Source organism: Azolla caroliniana, unplaced genomic scaffold (genome assembly GCF_043228905.1).
Source record: "Azolla caroliniana isolate FFs.n. ecotype wild unplaced genomic scaffold, voAzoCaro1.0.p SCAF_6, whole genome shotgun sequence".
NCBI classification, from domain to species: Eukaryota; Viridiplantae; Streptophyta; class Polypodiopsida; order Salviniales; family Salviniaceae; genus Azolla; species Azolla caroliniana.
Window position 1 is genome coordinate 4,630,447 of NW_028230441.1, and position 17,216 is coordinate 4,647,662.

Genomic DNA, 17,216 nt, shown 5'->3' on the forward strand with positions numbered 1-17,216 from the left:
TACTAATGCCCAATCAATTTCATCATGCCCCACTGGTTGATCCTCTCTACATCGTGGTGTGCCCCTTTACGAAGATCCTTCGTCCATACCCTAATGGTTCTTACGGATCCCAATCTTATACTAATGAGCCTTTCCGTAAGAGGGATCGAAACCTTCGCAACGTGTCTAGGTCTCCTCGATATAATTCTTTTTCCCTTGAAGACACCGCGGCGAACTTCCCTTCCCTTCCCTTCCCTTTCCAAATTTATGCAAACATTATTAGCACAAATCGAAATCTTCACACAACACCTAGTCGAGTCCTCAAATTTTCTTTAAGATGCAACAACCTTTCCCTTCTTACTAAAATTGTGAAACACTAGTGGTGAATCATTGTGAATGTGCTTGTGAGGTATCTCATCATCAAAAGCTTAAGAAGAGATTTTTGATAGTCATTATAATTTTCTCAAATCCCATAAGAATTAGACTTGTGCCACTTAAACCTATATACCCTACCTAATCAATAATGTAGTCATATACATTTCATCTAACCTTAATATTGTTATTTAAGAATAAACCAATCAAACACTTTGGTATAAACAGATAATGATCACATACACTTCATGTGCTCCAATTGAACATAAAGTGATTGTCCCTATAAAAATTTATGATTAACACATTGAATAGTTGTACATAACATCACATTATGTTAATATTTCAAGAAATGCATTGTTTTCTTCGTGAGTACATAAATGTGAACCTCGTCGAATTTCACAAACCCTACCCTTACCTCTTTTATTCCTCGGCTCTAAGCTTTTTTCAATGCATTAGCTTATTCCCTAACAACTCTTCTTTGCTTTTGTTATAAGACTTGGGTTCTTCTATCATATGCTTCAAATAATGAGTAAGCTACCTAAAAAGTGGATAGTTCCCTTACCTATTTATGTTAAAAATCATGACACTTCATCTTGATGCAAGCAAACAACTTTAGTGGCTAGAGAATTAGACTCGGCAAGAGGAGGCTCAAAGACTTAAATAAATATATAAAATATCCATGATCATTTTCTATAATATCTAATGTGTTGTTTACTTATTTTGGTGTGCAAAAAGTTAAAAACACCATCCATCAACTTAAGTCAATGATTGCCAATTCATATTATATATATAGTATGCATATAAGCATAGGCATACAAGTAAACAAATTAAAGTTTAGTAGACCTAGGTGAGCAAAAGTTGATGATGATAAATTCAATACTTTGAAATGAAGTTCTTTTCTATTGTTTCAATAGCAGCACAAGAACAAAGGTAGATGTTATTGAGGCCATAGTCAAGAATAAGATTGTATTGAAAAAGAGAATAAGGAAATATGAGAAGAATATAAGTGTATGAACAAGAACACATAGAAGATTGATGTTGTTGTGAAAGTAACGTATGTAGGTGTGAAATGTGAGCCGGACAACCGAGGACTTGAACCATAGAAGATGGGAATGTAGAGTCGTCAAGGATAGAGTGCTCGTGGATGTCTATTTATGCGTGTGATTTCTTTAGAGGGGTTAAGTTAGCCCTCATGTTAGTAGTCGCACGTGATTAGGATACAAATGGTTGCATATTTGTGATTATGTGTGTGTGTGTGTGTGTAAATAGGTAATTAAGGATTAATTATATGAAAGAAATATATTTGTGTGTGTGTGTGCATAGGCTCAAACGCAAGTATGTATATATTTTAAATGAATATATGTATATATTTATATGTGTGCACTTTGAATACAGATATCATTTCATGTATATGTGTGTTCAAGTGTGTTCTTATGTGTATGTATATGTATAAGGTTTTATGCAATGACAGTGTATGTAAATGTGATTCCTAAATATATGTGTATGTTGATTTTATAGAGGGGAATTTAGTTCAGGTTAGTAGGGGTAAACAAAAAAAGAAGTAAAAGGGAAAAGCGGGAATGGATTATGGAGACACAAAGAAAAGGGAAAAAATTAAGTAGAAGGTAGACTACAGGGTGGTAGGAGGTCATAGAAGACGACAGTAATAGTTGGTGTAGCGACACCAACATAGATGCAAGTAGCGCAACATGATAATAGAAGTGAGCCCTCGAGTAAACCTTACATGTTGCGCTTATGTATTATTTTGATTTTTAGTATTATTATAAATTATTTTTATTTTGACTCGTTTAGTTCTTTAGTTAAATGCTAAAATTTGACTATGTCCCTCGTTTGTCGATCGTTAGCTTCAGTCGGAGTGCCGAGTTCAACTCCCACAGTTTGAAAACCGACACTTATGTGTAACTTTCACCAAGGTGTTAGCTGTGTTTCGAAAATTTTATCATGACCCTTTGTGATGAGCTCTTTGTGTTTTCACGACAAGGCCTTCAGTGTGTTCTCGAATATTATTTTTCGTTGAATTTGCTACAAATTCACATAGCTTTGCGCCCTCATCTCAAATTTTAGAGCCGAAAAATCTTTTGTAACCCTTGTTTGATCACAATTTTCACCATACAATAAGATAAAAGTAATTTTAGAGATGACGAGATGAACTCAGACTACGTTACATGGAGTGGCTTATAAAGTAAGTAAATAAGATAGATGAGAAAATAATTTTGCGGGTAGAGCCTCGGGGGAAGATCCTCAAGTTTCGGTGCAATGTTCCAATCGACAACAACTTTGATGCCTCTGGTCGATGTTGGTCTTACATGGCCTCTTGATTCACAACCTCGAGCCCGATCAAAATCTAAGTAGCACTTCTGTCTTGTGCCTAAAATTTCCCTTGACAATGAGATTTCTTATCCTTTTTATAGGTTTTGGAGTTCCTCATGCAAATAAAATAGTAATCCTTCTTTTAGCATGTACCTATACTTACCTTCCCAAGGTGCTTGATGTGGGCAAAAAAGGGCAAAAGGTCTATCCCATCCATCCATATTCACATTGCCTCTATTTGATCTATTAAAGTCCACAAGTTTTTTTCATGGTTTGAACAAGATTCAAACCCTTTATCTTATCATTTTAGGAGTAAACTCTTGCCAATTGAGTTATATATTTTTATTGTTTCAAACTTCATACTATCTTCTATCCTTCTTGACATCATAATTTTGCCTTATCCTTCAACCTTTCTTATGTCTTGATTTTGACACATTTCCTCTCACAAACTCCCAAATCACGACATCCACCCCCACCAAACCTTCTTTTAAAAAAGAAAGAAAGATACACCTTAGTATATTACTTGAGAAATGTACATACAGAAAACAAAAGGAGACATTTCATCTCACCTCTATTGTAATACAAAAGCTAATACCAACATCTGATCAAATAGATGATATCATAAAAGGAACAAATGGAACACAATCTACAAGCTATGCAATAAAAAAGAAGGTATGGCATAATTCCACTTCATACGAGAAGTCGTATCTAAAAATAAGTGAAGCCCTCGCCACCGTTTCTTAAAGTCCACTTGATGTTGCCTTTTAGCATCAGTTGAACCCTGCAGATCATCATATTGTCCACGTATGGTATGGACAAATAACAACCAGAATTCAATAAGCATAGTACTAAGATGTATGTGAGCATTATTAAAAACAACCTCACATCTCATTTTCCATATTGTACAAAGAGGTAATGACGTAATAGTACGCCAAATAACCAAAATTTCAGTTCTAAACCGTGGAATAAAAGATGGAAATGAAGTGAGATAAATGTACCCATTGGAAAAGTGAAAAACATGCATTCTTTCATACTTCATAACATCTCCATGAAGGACACCCCACGAGAAGATAGAACGAGTATAATGGTGTCTCAGTAATAAAAACAACTTACTCCAGAATTGCTTGATTTTGGGACATAACCAAAACAAATGCAAAATAGATTTCGTAGATGCACCACAATGCATTCCACAAGCATATTGTTGATTTTACCTCAACCAATCACCAACAGGAAGAGCATAATGCATCAACAACCAACGAAAACAAATCACTTTTTCCGGCAACTGCATACTCCACAACCATTTCCAAAATTTTGTAAGTTGCAATGCATTCACATTATTTGCAGTCCAATGCTTCATGGCAACAGTGCATTTATACTTTGATTGCAATAATAAAATTCTACCTAGCTTAACTGAATACTGGAAAAACTCCAAGTGTTTACCATTTCCACTAGCATTCGGTTTTTTCCATTGACAATCAGCTGGATCCCAATTCAAATTATAAAGCGGTTTTTTTTGAAAAACCCATAATGAACATCATCGTAAGCATTCTTGAAAGGGTGGATCCAAGAACTATTTTTTTCCTGATCTTGCAACTACTTGAATCGCTGAAACATTGGCGGACATTCACACATCTGATTCAGAAAATACATGCCACAACCTAACATCATCATCCACATTAAAGTATATTACATCACCTGTAGTGTTAATTGCGTTAGCTCCTAAAATAACTTTTAAAGGAGAGAAATAACCAAACCAAATCTGATTGCTAGAGGGGGACCATGAAACCATAAATTGTCCCAATGCCACTTGCATATCATTGCACATAATAACACTTCCTCGAACTGAAAGCGTCGACAAAGATTGTAACGATTGATTCATAACATAGCCTCCCCATGATAGAACATTACCTACTATTGATGCATCCATAGAAGCCTAATTCAACCGAGGACGGCTACCAAGCAGAAAACCCCTTGAATATGAAAAGAGAAAGTTCCAGGTCAAGGGTTGTCTCAACAAGTCATTTGTTGTGAAGGCACCTTCCGAACTAGAAACTTTTTAACAACTGACCAACTTGTGAGAATTCCATTAAAAAACCTATCTTCTGATAAGGTTGTTTAAACAAATGAAAATTTTGAATAAAAACCCATCTTAATGATGGTAGCCACTTTCCTCCTATTGTTGGGCACATAGTAGACAACCTATGCATCATCAACTGACTCCAAACACCTTGCATAGGCAACATAGCTCTACACACAAATTTAGAAAGCAAAGCCTTACCGTGTGCTTCTGGATCCACCAGCCCCAACCCACCATTTTGTTGCGGAGCAATCAATACTGCCCAAGCTACTTTAGGCCTTTTAGCTTGACTTGTTTTTCCTCCCCAAATGTAATTACGAATGAGGCGTTGCACCTGTAAAATACATGATCTAGCAAACAATGTAGTTGAAGCAATATACCAAATTGTAGCTAAAAGAACTTGGTTAGCTACAAGTACACGACTTGCAAGTGACAGGTTAACCGAATCCCAAAACAACAATTTTCTCCTTAATTTTACAAGTAGAGGAGCAACTAACATATCTGCAATAACATGAAGTCCCACTTGACAGCCTAAGTAACGAGTAGTGGTTCCATTAGGAACCCACTTGAATTCCTACGAAGGCATCCAAGTAGGCAAGGAATTTTGTGATACCCAAAAGCCAAGAGATTTATGCCAATTTATCTTTGCTCTAGAGGCCAAATAGAATTACTCCACTACTTCTTGCAATTTACTTAAATTTTCATCATTACCTTGAACATAAATTGCAGTATCATCTGCAAATTCTGTATCCAACATTTGTTGTTGCATGGCAAGCAAAGGCAAACCCTTGAGAGAAACTTGAGAGGAGTTTAAATACATTGAGAATGTTTCCATTACTAGCAAAAACAGGAATGGGGCCAATGGACAACCTTGACGTATAGAACGCGAAATAGAAAATTTTCTAGTTTGCCCACCGGTGACCAAGACTGAACTAAAGGCCTCACGATACAAGGAAGCTACAACCCTAATCCATTGAGTAGGAAAACCTAATCTCAAAAACGAACCTTCCATGAAGTACCAATCAACTCTGCCATTTGCCTTCTCAAAATCTAATAGAAGTACCGCAAGATCTTCTTTATTTTTCATTGTCATCCTTGTTAATTCCCAAAAACAGAAAAACTTTGTCAAAAATACTATGTTGTCGCGTCGTTACGCGTGTGCGTATAGAACGAGGCGGGACCACGGGGGTCTTGGACCGACGAATAACCGATCAAGAGTAGGAGCAAGGAAGACAACGGCCGTGCTTCCACACACACACACACACACACACACACACACACACACAGATACACAGAAACCGCAACCGAATGAAACAACGGAAATGAGACGAATGCGTATATGTGTATATATACTATGATGAAAAAGGGGTTACAACCGGCAGGCTGGTGAGTGACAAATCTCGTACGCCTATGCACACGCACACAAAAGAGAGAGATGGAAACTCTGCCGAAAGCACTCGGGCGTTCCGTGGAGCAGAGTCAGCCTCCCGAAAACCTGCATAAAGCAAAATACAGAGAAAGACGGAGGAGAAGAGGTCGGTCCCAGTTTGATAGCACTTCGTCCTCGACAAAAGCGATCCCCATTACGATTCCTCTCCCTCTCTTTTATAGCCCAAGGAGGGAGGCCGTCACAACCCGTTACATCATCTTTATTCTTTGTCCTTTCTTGGGCACAGGTTTTGTTGTATAGTACGTAGGTAGGTATAAATCGGCTGAGGTGAAATCCTAGGTAGCACGCATTCATTAGGGAGAAAATCGAGGCGTATCCCTGTCCGAAAGGACAGGGAATAAACATGATGTAACGGGTGGTAATAGCCTCCCTCCTTGGGCTATAAAAGAGAGGGAGAGGTATTAAAAATATATTGCATTTTGGGCGGAGGATGAAGTGCTGCCGAACTCTGGAACCGAGCTCTTCTCCTTTGTCTTCTCAATAGTCGTTCTGTGCAGGTTTTTGGGAGGCTGACTCTGCCCCGCGGAACGCCCGAGTGCTTCCGACAGAGTCTCCATCTCGCGTTCTGTGTGTGTGTGTGTGTGTGCAGGTGTCGGAGCCTATCACTTGCTGGCTTGCCGGTTGTAACTCATTGATATATATATACATACACATTCATTCTATCTCCGTTGTTCAGGGCTAGTTGCAACTTCTGTGAATCTGTGTGTCTGTGCGCGTGTGAAGTACATCGGCATTATCCTTCCCCTCTTCTCATTCGGTTATTTCTCGGTCCAAGGCCCCCGTGGTCCCGCGTCGTTCTCCATGCACGCGCGTAACAACGCGACATATTTGGTGAACCCGACGTGAACAAGTGGCAGAGGAATAGGAAGATGAGAGGGTCGGATCTGGAGAAGCCATGGTTTCGGCTGTGGATCAGATAGTGAGTGCGCACGAAGGCATAGGCGCTCTCGATAGGGCTATTGAAGCAGTCGTCGGCACAATAGGCCGATTCGGTGGGAAGGACGCCACGAGTTATCTGGAGGCTTACCGAGCCGAAATGGTGATGAGGGACATCCCAGAGGACAGGCGATTGGTCGGATTCCCTCGGGTGGCGATGCCGGGCATGCACGCTGTCGAGATATTACGCAAGTGCGCGTGGAAACGAGGCGGGACCACGGGGGTCTCGAACCAAAGAGCAAGCGAGGGAGGAGAAAGAGAGAGAACCGGCTACGTAGGACCGGGGATACACAGGGACACGGCCCTTCAGCACGGAGAGCGCGAACAGACACCGACACAGACAGATGCGAATGACTAAATATGTATATTAACAAAATGGCTAACACGACTACAACCCTCGATGGGGCACAGGTTGGTTACAACCAAACAGGCCGGCGAACAGATGCCGATGCTTGTTCGCTTCGACGCACAAAGGGGTAGCAGGTCGGAGGTGCTGCCGGAAGCACTCGGGCGTTCCTCGAAACAGCGCGAGCCTCTTCGGAACCCTGCACAGAAAGCTATGAAGCTCAAGAAGGAAGGAAACAGAGAGAGAGGCGTCCAGAAACGGTCCGACAGCACTTCGTCCTCTCTGCGTGAGATCCCTGCAACAACTCTTTCCTGCTCCTTATATAGGCCGACGAGCAGGCCGTCATGTCAGCTTTATTCCCTGTCCCCTTTTGACAGGGATCCGCTCCGTTCTTCACGCCCCCGCGTGGTTACGCCGCCGACTCGTACAGTACCTTAGCTCGCGCGCGCGGTCTTTGTCTCCACTTGTGTTAGGGCCCGTCCCTGCCGATTATCCTCCTAATTCGCTTCTATGTACATCTTGGAGCGTGCACGCGTGAGGAACCGGTTCCCATGCCTTGGTGCGCCGGTTCCGCTTATGGACGGTTTTCTTCACGACATCCGCCCCCACCTAACTGCGCATCCTCCGGTATGCGCCAAGAGAGTTGGGACGGAGAAAACCAGCCCGTCTTCATTCCTCGCCCGCCGGTTCTTCCTCGTCTTCGGATCGTTCGTCACTGCTGACTAGGAGACCCGGGTCTGGCTCGTCGTCGTGTCGCTTCTTGAACGCTTTGATCCGCTTCCCTGCAACCGGTATCGCCATTCTCGTGCCGTCGAGTTCCGCCAGGCGATATGTCCCGTTGTCATTGGCGCTCCGTACCACGTAAGGCCCGAACCACCTTCGTGCGAACTTCCGTGTAGCTCGGTGCTGGTTGTCGAGGCTGCAGTCGTAGACGAGCACCCAGTCACCTTCTTCGATTTTCTTCGGTCGGAGCCGGTGCGTTCGGTCGAACCTGGCTTTGTTCTTTGTCCTCGCCACCCGGAGCTTCTCCGCAGCCAGTTCCACGTCCTCCGGTTTCCGCTCGAGCTGTCGTATACGCGCGGCCAACAACTCCTCCCGGCTCATCTCGTCCCTCTAGTCGACCGTTGCCCACGAGGAGATCGTCCGTTCCATCGGCATGATCGGCTTCTGGCCGAACATGAGCTCCGTCGGCATGTACCCGGTTACCGAACTGTGCGTGGTCCGGTCTGCCCACAAAGCATAAGGTAGCAGCTGCGGCCAGTTACCGACTTGGCCTCCGCATGCTCGAACCAGCGCCTTGACGATCGGTCCGTGTCCGCGCTCCACCTTTCCATTCGCCTCTGGATTGTACGCAGTGGTGAGCGAGAGCTTGACTCCCAGCCGGTCGAACAGCTCCGCGGCTTCTTCGGCGTCCAACTCCTCTCGGTCAGCCACGATCTTCCCGACGCACCCGTACCGGCATATCACGTCCTCGATTAGGAACCGACATACGGCCGCGGTCGTTTTGTTCGGAAGGGCTCGGCCTTCCACCTGGTTCGTCAGATCCTCCCGCGCTAGGACTAGGTACCGCATCTGTCCTACCCCCATTGGCATCGTCACCAGATCTACCATCCATTTGAAGTGGATGGTCGGAGGGTACGTAGGGTGAAGCTCGTCTCGGTGTCGGACCACGGAGTGCATCTGACAGCTCTCGCAAGTTGTCACGAATCGATGCACGTCCTGGTACAATCCCGGCCACCAGTACTTCTCCTTTATCTTCTCGAACGTGGCCCAAGTTCCACGGTGTCCGGCCCAAGGGCTGTCGTGGTAGGCCGTCAGCAGCTCCTCCTGTTCTTCCTTCATCGCCACCACCCGGAGCGGAGCGCCGTCCCTCTTCTTCGGGTGCTTCCATAGATAGCCATCTCGGAGAAAGAACCGGTACGCTTTCTTCCGGATCCGGTTGGCCTCGTCTTTCGTCCATGACGCATCCGGCGCCATTGTCCTCAAGAACCCGCCGATCTGCAGCCACTCCCCGTCGTACTTGCTTGCGTCGAAGTCGTTAAGCGCCGGAGTGCTCGTCCCGTCGGTTGTTACGTATGCTGCCTCGAAGAAGTCCACGCCGACCTCTTCGTCCTCCGAAACCATGCCGCCCTCGTCATCGAACCTCGCCCTCGAAAGCATGTCGGCCATGGCGTTGTCTTTCCCGGAAATGTGTCGTATTTCCGGGTCCAGGGACTGGATGTACGCTATCCACCTGAGCATTGCCAGGTCCGGCGTCGCGCATCCGGAAACCATGCCGAGAATCGGCATGCAATCCGTCTCTATGATTACCTCTGTCCCGATCAGATAGTCCTTGTCAGCCTTCACCGCCGAAACGATACCCCAGAGTTCGCGTTTAACCTGGGCGTATCCTTGCTGCCGCTCACTGAGGACCTTCGCGCCGAATCGGATCGGAAACCGATTGCCGTCCTCGTCTTCTTGGTTGACGACCCACCCGATTCCGGTCGGACTCGTGTCAACCGTTATGTACACTGGGGTGCCCTTCCTGTAGACGGCCTTTCGGAGCGCCGGTGCTGCCGAAAGAGCCTCCTTCAGCTTCCGGACCGACTCCGTGTGCTTGTCTAGCCATTCGAATCTTCGCCCTTTCTTCAATAATCTGTACAGCGGCTCCGCGACGTGCGCGTAATGCGGGATCCATATGTGGTAGAAGGCGCATGCTCCCAAGAATCTTCTTACTTCCGTGACCGAGCTGCAATCAGGCTTCATCGCGGAGATGGCTTCTACCTTTGCCGGAGACGGTTTCCGGCCATATGGTCCACATAAATGTCCGACCACCATGATTTCCGACTGTCCGAAGGCCGACTTCTCCCCCGAGAAGGTGAGCCTCGCATCCTCTAGCCTTTGCAGCACCTTCTCGCAGTCGTCGATGTGCGTCACCACGAATCGCCGGCATCCGTCCGGCCTGATCGTCTCGTCCTTCTCTTCTACCGGGCATCCCTTGATCGGGATGTCGTCTAGAAACGGCATGGTGATGTCCGGGATGCAGTCCCTCAGCACCTTGTTCATTGCATTCACCATGTGGGCCACCGAGTTGGTCCCTCCTTGCGGCAGCGTACACATCCGCACTAGGCCGAGGGGAGTTCGCATCGTCGTAATGTCCCTGCTCTCCACGGCTAGCTGGAACTGGTCGTACCCTGAGTGTAGATCACCGACCGAGTAAATCGACCTTCCAGCGAAGGCCTCCGCGAACTCGTCTATGGTCGGTCCAATCCCTGCGTTCCGAATGGTCACTCTATTGACCGGCTGCAGGTCCTGAATGAAGCGCAACGATCCGTTTTTCTTTGGTACGGTAAACCATCGGTTTGAATACCGGGCGCTCGACGGCTCGAGAATGCCCATTTCAACTTTCTGCTTCAACAGCTCCATCAACTTCGGGATGTGAGCTCTCGGAACCGGAATTGGCTTGAGATTCCACGGTACATGCGGTACCGTGAATATCACCATCGGCTCTACGATCGTCGGGTCTACGCACCCGATTTCCTCCGGTGAGAATGCGAAGGCTTTCCCGTGCCTTCCGAGCATCCTCCGAAACCGGACTTCCTCCACCGGCAGTAGGAACCCGGCTCGTCGAGGGAGACTGCCTCCACGGCTCTGTTGATTTCTTCGTCAGGGCCGAGAACTCCGCACGCTCGAAGTCTCCCCTTCGTCTCTGTTTTCTCTCGGCCGGCGATGCCGACCATCGTACATGCTCCGCTGTCGGAGAAGCAAAATTTCCTACCTATTGTACACGGTTTTATCGTATAGATGTGGGGTTTTCCCGGAGCATCCGGACTGTCGCGGCCCCACGCCTTGGCAGTCCTCTCTAAAAATCCTCTCGGTTTTCGGAACCGAGGGAGTCGCGGTTACGTTCGTGGTTCGGCCGTACCGTCAGAAACTGGACCGAATGGCGCCCGTCTTGGCTTTTGACCCTCGCGTAGGCCGAACCATTGTCCAGCACCTTGGTCTCCATTCGCGCCGCCGTGATGTACGGCTCTCCTAGTATGACCGGATGCGAAGACGTCTCCTGCACGAAGAAGTGCTGGTCAATCTCGACGTCGCCGATCTTGACTCGCACATTCGGACAGGCCCCGTCCAGTTCCTCGGTGGCGCGCGTTGCTGCCCTTATTTTCCACCCGTGCTTGGTGTTGATCGGCCATTTGCCCTTCTTATAGAAGTCCATGGACATCAAATTGATGTCCGATCCGTGGTCCACCAAAGCTATCACCGGTTCCTGGACATCGCCGATCTTCACCGGGGTTTCCGTGGTCGCTCGGGCCCAGTGTGGTCTCGAATAGTGGCTTTCCGCCCACTCGTCTCCCAGCGCCATGTCGTCTAGGTGTGTCGTCCGCACTTCCACCAGTCTTTCCAGTTCTGTCTCCGTTGACAGCCTCTTCCGTTTCACCAAGTCCACGATGGAGTCGTGGAACTCCTTCTTGGCGATTCCCAGCACCTCTCGTAACGACAGCTCCACCTTGCTGTCGAGGATCCGTTCCTCCAGGACCTTTCGTAAGTCCGTGGTCCTTTCTATCTCCGTCCCCAGACGGTACCCGCCCTTTTGGGGTTTATCTTGCGTACCGGCCCCGTCGACTTCGTCCCGTCGTGGCCCGGACCGGGTCTCGTATCGTTGTGAGGGCCCGGCCGTCCCGGGTTTCCCCACCCGCTTCTCTTCTACCAGAGCCTCGTAGTTCTGGCAAGCGACTTCCGCGAAGCCCGTCTTTTCCTCGACCGGGTCGCTCCACCCGGTCATCTCCCGTACCCGTTTCTCCGCACGGTCCGATTCCTCCCTTTTAAGCCTTGCACCGGCAAGGCCTTCCAGCATCGTCGGCCAGAATCCGGCTTTGCTTTCCCTTCGGGCCTCGCCGCCCCCGACTCGAATGCCGGCTGACGCCGAGTAGTGGATGGTTTCTGCGTGTCGGGCCGCCGCCTCTTCCATCACCCTTTTCATACCACCTCGCCCGTCGTTTCGGCTCAGGGCCCTTCGGGTGTCGCTGGCATGCACCCATCCTTCCCACAGGTACACCACCCTGTTCCTCAACGCCTCCGCGAAGTCGCCGCAGTCCTTCTGAATGTGGCCGACTTCATCGCACCACATGCACCTGTTTCCTGCCGCCGGCCGTCGGTCACGAGCCGGTTCGCCACCTTCCCTTCGGGCTTGCGCGATTTGGAGGTCCTTTATCGCCCTCGTCAATTCCTCCAGCGCCGCTCCTCCGGTTGAGCCTCTGACTCCGCCGGTCGAAGCCGAACCGGTTTCCAACCACTCTCGGGTCTCTTCCTTTCGCACCTGTGGCGCCGGTTCGAGCTTCCTTGCTGCGACCGAGCCCGACCCGGTTGCCCCGTTATCCGCCCATTCTCGCCGTTTGTCGAAACGGCCACAGACTTTCTTGACAGCCGCCCAGTCGGTAGTGAGCCCGTCTTCGGTTTCCAGCAAGAGGCCCACTTGCTCCCGATCCCGCTCGTCGACCGACTTGACAAACAGCAAGACCCGGCTCATGTCCAGGATGGTTCGGTCGAGCGCCGAAAGGCGCGCAAAGTTTTCCTCGTACTCCCGGAGGAGTGCCGACGCGTTTCTTCCCTTCCCCGGGGACTCGACCCATTCCATGAACCTTCGCTTCGAAAGCCAGAGCGCGTCGTCCAGCCCGTATTTTTCTAGGATCCGACCTTCGAACTCCTCCCAGGTACGGCTCTCCGCCCGCACCTCGAGCACCTCCGCATGGATGCTTGGCATCGCCACTTGGGGAAAACCGGCAAGACGCCTTTCTTCCGGAATGTCCCGCATCAGCATCTCTGCACCGTAGGACGCCAAATACTTCGTGGCATCCTTCCCATCGAACCGGCCGATTGTGCCGACGACCGCCTCAATAGCTCTGTCGAGGGCACCGGTGCCCTCACGCGTGTTTACAATCCGATCCACGGCCGAAGCCATGGCCTCTGCAAGATCCGACCCCCTCATCTTCTGCTCTTCTGCCGCCTCCTTCACGTCGGGTTCACCAAAGATGTCGAGATATTACGCAAGTGCGCGTGGAAACGAGGCGGGACCGCGGGGGTCTCGAACCAAAGAGCAAGCGAGGGAGGAGAAAGAGAGAGAACCGGCTACGCAGGACCGGGGATACACAGGGACACGGCCCTTCAGCACGGAGAGCGCGAACAGACACCGACACAGACAGATGCGAATGACTAAATATGTATATTAACAAAATGGCTAACACGACTACAACCCTCGATGGGGCACAGGTTGGTTACAACCAAACAGGCCGGCGAACAGATGCCGATGCTTGTTCGCTTCGACGCACAAAGGGGTAGCAGGTCGGAGGTGCTGCCGGAAGCACTCGGGCGTTCCTCGAAACAGCGCGAGCCTCTTCGGAACCCTGCACAGAAAGCTATGAAGCTCAAGAAGGAAGGAAACAGAGAGAGAGGCGTCCAGAAACGGTCCGACAGCACTTCGTCCTCTCTGCGTGAGATCCCTGCAACAACTCTTTCCTGCTCCTTATATAGGCCGACGAGCAGGCCGTCATGTCAGCTTTATTCCCTGTCCCCTTTTGACAGGGATCCGCTCCGTTCTTCACGCCCCCGCGTGGTTACGCCGCCGACTCGTACAATACCTTAGCTCGCGCGCGCGACCGAAAAGACTGTTCGCGCGGTCTTTGTCTCCACTTGTGTTAGGGCCGGTTTTCTTCACGACAACGCGGAGGTGCTTGAGGTACGGGTTGAGAGTCGAACCTAGGAAGAGTTTGAAGGTCGGCTCCTTGAAAAATACGGGCTTGACGACACGCTTCGGCTATCGAAACGGGACTTCATGGAATGGGTGGAGACCCCCGAAAAGGGGAGAAACGCGTCGGTGCTCCTTTGGGAGTTTGAAGAATGCCTCACCCGTCTTTCGGCGCTGGACCGAATTGTACTGGACACAAGTCGTGTCCTATTGTTCGTTAGATCGGTGGACGTAAAGGACCGGGAGCAAGTGGGCTTCTTGCTGGAGACCGATGACGGCCTCACAACCTACTGGGCCGTGGTAAAGAGAGTCTGTGGTCGTTTTGACAAACGGCGTGAGTGGGTCGATAAAGGCTTCATGGGGGCGGGTTCTGTTGCGACGAGGAAGGTTGAGGTACCCCCACCGACGCGAAGGGAAGAGACCCGAGACTGGCTCGAGACTAGCTCGACTTCGACCAACACGATCAAAGGCTCATCCGGAGGAGCGGCTCTGGAGGAGCTAACTCAGATGGTGAGGGACCTCCAGATTGCACAAGCACGGAGGGATGGCGGCGAACAAGTCCGTGACCGAAGGCCTCCGGCTGGGAACTGGTGCTTGTGGTGCGACGCGGTCGGCCACGCCCGAAAGGACTGCGGGGACTTCGCCGAAGCGATAAGAGCTAACGTGGTGTACCTATGGAACGGTCGGGTGCACGCTAGCGAGAACCGAAGGGCCCTGGATCTGAATGTCGGGCGAGGGGGTATGAAACGGTTGATGGAAGAAGCGGCGGCTCGCCATGCGGAGACCGTCCACTACTCGACGTCGGCTGGGATCCGGGTCGGAAGTGATGAATTCTAGAAGACGAAGGAAGCTGGATTTTGGCCATTGATGCTGGAAGGCCTCACCGGCGTACGATCGAGGAAAGAGGAAGCAGACCACGTGGAAAGACGGGTTCGGGAGGCAATCGGGTGGAGTGACCCGGTCGAAGAGAAGACGGGCTTCATTGAAGCCGCTTGCCAAAACTACGAGGCTCTGGTGGAGGACAAGCGTGCGGGTAAGACCGGAGGGGCTAGACCCTCGCAACGGTATGAGACCCGGTTCGGGCAAAAGCAAAATGATGCCGGTGCGACCGGCGCACTGGATAAAGCCAAGAGGGCTGGGTATCCATTGAGCATGGAGATTGAGAGGACCACGGACTTGCGAAAGGTCCTCAAGGGATGTATCCTCGACAGCAAGGTGGAACTGTCAGTGAGGGAAGTGCTCGAAATCGCCAAGAAGGAGTTCCACGACTCCATCGTGGACTTGGTGAAGCGGAAGAGGCTTTTGATGGAGCCGAAACCGGAGAAGCTGGTGGAGGTGCGGACAACGCACCTAGAAGACATGGCTCTAGAAGACGAGTTGGCGGAGAGCCACTATTCAAGGCCACATTGGGCCAGAGCAACCACGGAGACCCCCGTTAAGATCGGAGATGTTCAGGAGCCGGTGATGGCGTTGGTGGACCACGGTTCAGAAATCAACTTGATGTCCACGGATTTCTACAAGAAGGGGAAGTGGCTGATCAACACCAAGCACGGGTGGAAAATATGGGCAGCAACACGCGCCACAAAAGAGCTGCATGGAGCCTGCCCGAATGTACGAGTGAAAATCGGCGATGTCGAGATCGATCAACACTTCTTCATGCAGGAGACGTCCTCGCATCCGGTTATACTCGGGGAACTGTACATCACGGCGGCACGGATGGAGACAAAGGTGCTAGACAACGGTTCGGCATATGCATGAGTCAAGAGCCAGGATGGGAGTCACTCGGTCCAGTTCCTGACGTGTGAGACCGAACCATGAGCGTAACCGCGAGACCCTTGGTGGCGAAAACCGAGGGGATTTTTAGAGAGGGCCCTCAAGGCGTGGGGCCGCGATAGTCCGGACACCCCGGAAAAACCCCACAGATGTACTATAGGTGAAAAGACCTGTACCATAGGTAGGAAATTTTGGTTCTCCGATAGCGGAGGTTGTACGATAGCCGGCGTAGTTGGCCGAGAAAAGAAGCGGGCGGAGGAGCGACTTCGGGCATGCAGAGTCCTCATCCTTGAAGAGAAAATCAACGGAGCCGTGGAGGCGGTCTCTTTCGACGACACCTTAGGGAAGTTACGAGAGGTGTTTGGAGAAGGCCTTAATGAGGATCGAACGATTCCGGTAAGTTCGGAATAGATATATGAAGTCATCGCCGACTTCCGTAATGGACTCGAGTTGAATCGGACGGCCCGAGTGGATACAAAGTACAAGACTGTGGACCGGAAGGTGAGGCAAGTCGCGACACCCTTGCCAGAGGGCAACGAGTTATGGATAAAGGGGGTCGTGTTGGACCCAAGTTTACGAGATCCGGCCAGCATAGGACACACGTTCACCGACATAACGCTGCGGGAGCTCAAGATCGGTGGGGGCGGCTTTCTACTGCCAACGGAAGAGGACCGGTTTCGGAGAATGCTTGGGAGGCATGGGAAGGCTTTCGCATTCTCACCAGAGGAGATCGGGTGTGTAAACCCGATGGTTGTGGAACCAATGGTGATCTTCACGATACCGCATGTGCCGTGGAATCTCAAACCGATTCCTGTACCTAGAGTTCACATCCCGGAGTTGATGGAGCTACTGAAACAGAAGGTGGAGATGGGCATCCTCGAACCGTCGAGTGCCCCATACTCGAATCGGTGGTTTACCGTGCCAAAGAAGAACGACACGTTGCGCTTTATTCAAGACCTGCAACCGGTCAACAAAGTGACCATTCGGAATGCAGGAATCGGACTGACCATAGACGAGTTCATGGAGGCCTTCGCCGGAAGGTCGATTTACTCAGTCGGTGATCTGTACTCGGGGTACGATTAGTTCGGACTAGCCATGGAGAGCAGGGACATTACGACGATGCGGACTCCTCTCGGCCTAGTGCGGATGTGTACCCTCCCGCAAGGAGGGACGAACTCGGTAGCCCACATGGTGAACGCAATGAACAAAGTGCTGAGGGATTGTATCC